Raw genomic sequence first — 6,000 nt, 5'->3', positions numbered from 1 at the left:
TTTTTATAGGTTTCAGTATACAAAGCCCTGCTCTGTTCATGATCCCGAGAAGGCTTACAAGTCTGCTTTCTTGAGGGTCAACGATGAGTTGCACGAGAGCGAGATCGATGATTCCATGAGTTGCACCACTCGCGCTGTACTCGCTGTTAAAGTACAGGAACAGGGTTCTAGCAGAGGATTTGTCTTATGATCAGACGCCTTTTAGGGAAGATGAGTGTGAGAGGGTGAAAGCGTGTAGAGCAAGAGTGATGACTGTTGATCAAGTTGAACGGTTGAAAAGATCCTAATATTCAAACATGGGCTAACGAAGAGAGCGAAGGAGGTGACCCACCTAGGCTTTGGGTACAGAACGGGATGTATCCTGGGACAGCGTTCACGAGAAGCGTTGGTGATTGTACAGCTGAGGGGATTGGTGTTACCGCGGAGCCTGAAATTGTCTATAGTTTCATCTTTCGCCGAATCATTTGTTCTTTGTTGTTGTGAGTGATGGGATCTTTGAGTTTCTTCCAAGCCAAGCTGTTGTTGATATGGTAATTATATAAAGACATAAAGACACAACTCCTTTGACGGTCTCTTATGTCTGTGTGTTGTGTGTGTGTGTGTGTGTGTGTGTGTGTGTGTGGTGTGTGTGTGTGTGTGTGTGTGTGTGTGTGTGTGTGTGTGTGTGTGTGTGTGTGTGTGTGTGTGTGTGTGTGTGTGTGTGTGTGTGTTCGCAGGTGGGGAGATATGCTGATCCGAGAGATGGTTGCGCAGCAGCGACAGTGGAATCATACAAACTGTGGTTGGAGCATGAGAATAGGACTGATGATATCACAATTATCATTGTACAGATCAAAAACCTGTCTAATGAATGATGATGATCATGATGATGGCATGATTCAGTATTCGTATTTGCCCCCTTTGTTTGTTTGTTGTTGTATACTCTTAGTATGTCACAAATTCATCATATATAGCAAGTGAAACGAATGCTCTCTCTTTATATATAGTTACTGAGAGACAGACACAACATGAGCTGAAAACAGATAATAACTATCGGCTGGCTGCTGAATGTTGTACCTTGACTTGATGTGTTAAATGATTTAATCTGAGTACATAAGATGACCTTTTAGTATATGTATGCATTTTGAGTCCAGATTCCTTCTAGAAATGTAATTATCGCTTAACCTAGAAGTAAAACGATCCCATTTATAGTCCCAATTGAAATAGAGAGTCCATTGGTAGAGAACAAAAGCTAACTGATTCAAGAACAAGAGACGTTACAAACAATTTATCAGAAACAAGAAATCGACAAAACAAAGCTGTTGATCAAAGAAATTGACAAAAAAAAAATGATTGGTTTGCAATGCATATGTTATCTTTGCCTATGTAGTCCTCGATTTAAATCCGGTTATGCAAATGTCATTGGCCTGATTTGAATGAACCAACTGGTAAGTAGGGCTGATATCCTGGTGAACCGAAGTCGTTTATAATGGACCAATTGGTAAGTTGGGCTGATACCCTGATGAACCGAAGTCGATGATAATGGCACAATGCTAATAAAAATGTATTTTATCAGCTTTGTGGAGATTATTGATACATCTTGATAAGATTTCATTGGATTTGTACCATAAAGAGAATAAGATCTCTGAAGAAGAGGTAAAAGATCATAAAACTTTTTTTTTTGTTATCTTTTGTGCTCAGAGTTTCTTTGTGAATGGAGAAGTCTACCCCAAAGAATTACTTACTTTTCTTCGGTTGATCTTGATGAGGAATTATATCATACCGGGCTTCCAGGTTGCCATTATATGGAAAACAAGATGGATGTGCTTCTAGATAAATGCAATGAGAAGAAGGTATATGATTTTAAACATGTGAGTCAATTGACCAGTATTTGATCGATAATTTGTTTTTGTTTAGGGATCCAATGTGACATTTGAATCTGTTGTGAGGGATAATCTGAGTAAGGTGAATGTGTACAAGTCATACATCACGTTTGTGGCTATAGAGATTGACAATTGAGATCTTGTAAAGTGTCAAGCTAAAATAGAGAGGAAGTTTTGGCAAAGGGAACATCATGCTATCCTTTGTAAGCCAAGTCAGAAATCAAAAGGTATGATATTGTAATTATTGGCTAATGGATGCATTTTTCTAATCTTAGGTTAGATAGTTATTAAATTATTATGGTAATTGAGTTTGTTTTGATTTTTTGAATCAGATCGATGTTCTACTAAGCTTATAAGACATTATGAACAGAGAAACGTATTCCGAAATAGGATACGCCTTTTTTTTTTTTTGTCAACTATTTCTTTCATTCAAATAACTTAAAACACAAAGTTTTCAACAATCATACATTCAAGGCTAGCCTTTGCCAAAGAAACAACCTGAACATAATCAATACAAGGAATGAAGCTAAAAGATAGAGGATTGAAGAGAGTAGCAAGGCTTCTACCGTCATGGAGAACACCTGCGATCTCTTTCAAACCAGACCCTAAACGCAGGGTAGATATGAAGACTTGAGAGTCTGAGAATATATGAAATCTAAGGAGGCTTAATTCCTTAGCCTTGAGAAGAACTGAGCAAATCATCAAAGCTCCAACCATGAGTGAAAATCCCACCAACACTAGAGAAACATCCTTTGCATCTTGACAGTTCCAGACAATTTCACAAAGGAAAGACATTAAAGTCTCAAGGGTCATCATGGCCAAGAGGTCAGTATCAAAGATTGCTGAAAAAAGAGCTAGTGAGGTCATAGTTTCTGCATCTGAGATTATCTTCTTCAACACAAAGTCCCCTGTAACAACGCCACTCAAACCAACGAGAACATCCTCATAACGAGGTAGCAGAGTGCTAACAGGGAGTTCATCATCCTCATACAGAGGTAAACTGGATCTCATCCTAAGAGTTAAAGAGAGAGTAACATCCTCACACTGAGGTAAATAGAGTTTCAACAGGCAGACATCACAACGAACTTTCCTCAAAAACGATTTGTTCCAAAGAGGTACATAGACAATACCTTCACAAGGCTTGTTGGAGAGGTACGATGGTCTAGGAGAAGCAGCACTCCCAATGGAATTAATCGCTAGATCTGAGAGAGGAGACTTGAAATCCCAAGCTTGGGTAAGTGCTCCGAGAGAGACGCTATGGAAGTCGCTAGAGAACGAGGCCAAAGGCCGAAGACGATGAACAAGGACGAATAACGAGTCTGGAGGATCTGGTGGTTCAGGTGGGATGATGGAAGTGAGAGTTTCAAACGCTACCGAAAGAAGCTTAGATGGTGGGGGATCGGGAGGAGGTCGGCACCGCGACGGAGGAGGGGCCTTCACCATCAACACCATGGAGGAGGAGGACAGATTCTTCAGAAAAAGGAGGTCTTGGCGTCAGATCTGGAACGGCGGAGCTCCATGCCTAGGGAGTCGGGCCTGGGAGCGGCTAAAACAAAGTTTTATTAGGATACGCCTTTATATGTTTAAATTTTGTCTTATTTTCTAATTAGACTTAGTTTAAGGTAAAAACTATTCGCCAGTTTAATCGGATTTGAAGTTAAAATGAAGCTCAAAGGGAAACACTCAGTAAAAGTAAGTTTGCGTTTTAGTCACAATTGAACCTAATTGATGGTTTTAAGCATACACCTTGCTAGTGTGTGCTTGTTAACGTGGTATATTGAGAACACAAATAAAAAAATAGAAAGAAACTCTAAATATACATTTTTTATTTGAAAAGTTCAAGCACAACATCAAAAGTTGGGCTTTTACCAATTAATGGGTTGTACACCTTTACTCTGAATATCAATCAGGCTAACCTGTTCTGGATGTATGCTTGAGTATTACACTTTTCTTGTTGGGTATTGTTAGCCTCACTTTGTAAATCTCCTAAACAACAACTAAAAAAATCAGGATAAATAACTAATAAGCAATAAACATTAGTTTTACATTGTACAAATTAACATTTTTTCACTGTACCTCACATAGTAAATCTGAATTCTTCATCGATTTCTATGATTATACCAACATGAGCAGTGTTCAATTCGTCTTCAATAAAAATTATGTGGGCATCTTCTTTGGGATGAAACACCCAAATCACTTTTTGTGTTTTTTCATCATTTTGCTGCAAAAAGAGAATGCACAAAAAGTGAGCTCTTCTCTGGTGTGCAGTGCGAGCTCCAATCTCTTCACTGGTTACTGCTAAATAAATATGATATAGCAAAGTCAAGAAAATGGTTCTCACAACAACAAAAGATATGATAAAAACCTAAGAAATTATAAACTTACTAAAACATCTAAGTCAGATGAAAAACATTTGTTTTGATTAGATAATAATAATAATAATAAATCCGAAAGAACGAAAGAAACAAGCAGAAAGGTAATGAATAATGAAAAGAGAAGCGATCAGAAGAAGAAGCTAGTCAAAACCCTAAAGCAAATACAAATGGCCCAAACAAACATTAAAGTCAATTTCTTGATTCCACACAAATTTTGGGAAGAAAAACAAAACAATGAGGATAAAAGACCAAGAAAAACTTGCCAACACTTTGAAGTAGCATCCACATCAGTCCAGAGAAATAAAAAAAAACAAAGGCATTTTTCTTTTGCTTAAATTAGTAGACCCAAAAGAACAAGCATAGAAAGAAAATGAGGAAGAAGAAAGTTAAAATCCTAAAGCAAATAAAAGTGGCTCATGGAACGAAAGTTGCATGCAAAAGATATGAACCATCCATTAGTTAATAATAATAATTTACTTAGGAAAATATTACTCTTTTAAATGTTTTTGTCTTCCGCTAGACCACTGAATTGATTTTCTCCTTTTGAAAGTAATTGTAAAAGATATACTAGAATTATCTAGAGAAATATTGAAGGGAATAGTGAACTTCGTGTATCAGACTAACAAAATTGAAGAATTCTTTTGATACGCACATAAATAACTTAAACCATAATAATAACCATAGACACACATTCTTGTTTCATTAGAAAATTGTTTGAACGAAACAATAAAAGAGTTTTTTTTTTCAAATTTTCTGATTTTTCCCCGATTTTTTTCTTTTTTTTCCTGATTTTTTTTTCAAATTTTCAAAAAGTAGACCGGGTGATTGTGGTCGAGTGGTAAGGAGACGGGGCTGAGACACCAACATGTTTCAGGTTCGATCCACCTGCTGCGCGAAACTAAGTCACAATTATCCTGGTCATCCAACACGGATATGGACCCATGCTTTAGGGCCCATTTGAATACCCGGAGAGAGGGTCTATCCGTGGACTGCACCTCCCCTTGGGAATTAGTCTGGGCCTCTCCATGGGCTTGGGATACCCCCAGGTTAATCAAAAAAAAAAATTTCAAAAAGTATTTTAAAATTTCTATTTAAAATTTTATATAAGAAAATCTTAAATTCTAAGCCATAATCCCACATCCTAAACTTAATCATTCTTAAAATCTAAACCTGAAGATTCCTTTATAGATATAAATATCTTTTGCTTTTTTGTGATAATTTTTTTTTAGCTATTATCTTTCTCAATAGCATTTTATTTTATTTATATTTACGCATTTTATTAAATTATATTCTCTCGGTTCCAAAATCATATTCTATGACAATTGTTCAAGACTAGTTGCAAAACTTTAAATTCGATCAAGTGTGTTGATTTTAAAAGATGTGTCAAGTATTGTGGTAACATATAAGAACTGATTTAGTGTTCTCTTTTCATTAGCCTAAATTAAATGAACATTTGCCAACACTTAAAGTTAAACCAAAACCTATCCAAGCTTTTCTCAAACCCCCCACCAAACTAGACCTTTGTTATTTTCATTCGAGAGTATCATTGTAACACGTGGTTTAATACATTACATGAGGATATCCCCTATATATTAAAAGAGAAACATTACAACATATTTTTGTAGCCACATGTCATCACCACAATCATTCTTAAAATCTTTAGAAAAATATGTTGGTCCATATAAAAATATATAATAAGCTTTTTATTAAACTAACCATAAATTAATCATAAATGTTCTTCATTGTTTCCTTAAATAAAAATC

At 36.2% G+C, this 6,000-nt stretch overlaps 1 pseudogene; it reads left to right on the top strand.

The window, feature by feature from the left end:
* The window catches only part of LOC125580106, a 2,540-nt pseudogene extending 271 nt beyond the window's left edge, over window positions 1-2,269 (top strand).
* Window positions 2,270-6,000: the final 3,731 nt, after the last annotated feature.

Source organism: Brassica napus, chromosome C1 (assembly GCF_020379485.1).
Source record: "Brassica napus cultivar Da-Ae chromosome C1, Da-Ae, whole genome shotgun sequence".
NCBI classification, from domain to species: Eukaryota; Viridiplantae; Streptophyta; class Magnoliopsida; order Brassicales; family Brassicaceae; genus Brassica; species Brassica napus.
This window is presented reverse-complemented; position numbering and strand designations above follow the sequence as displayed.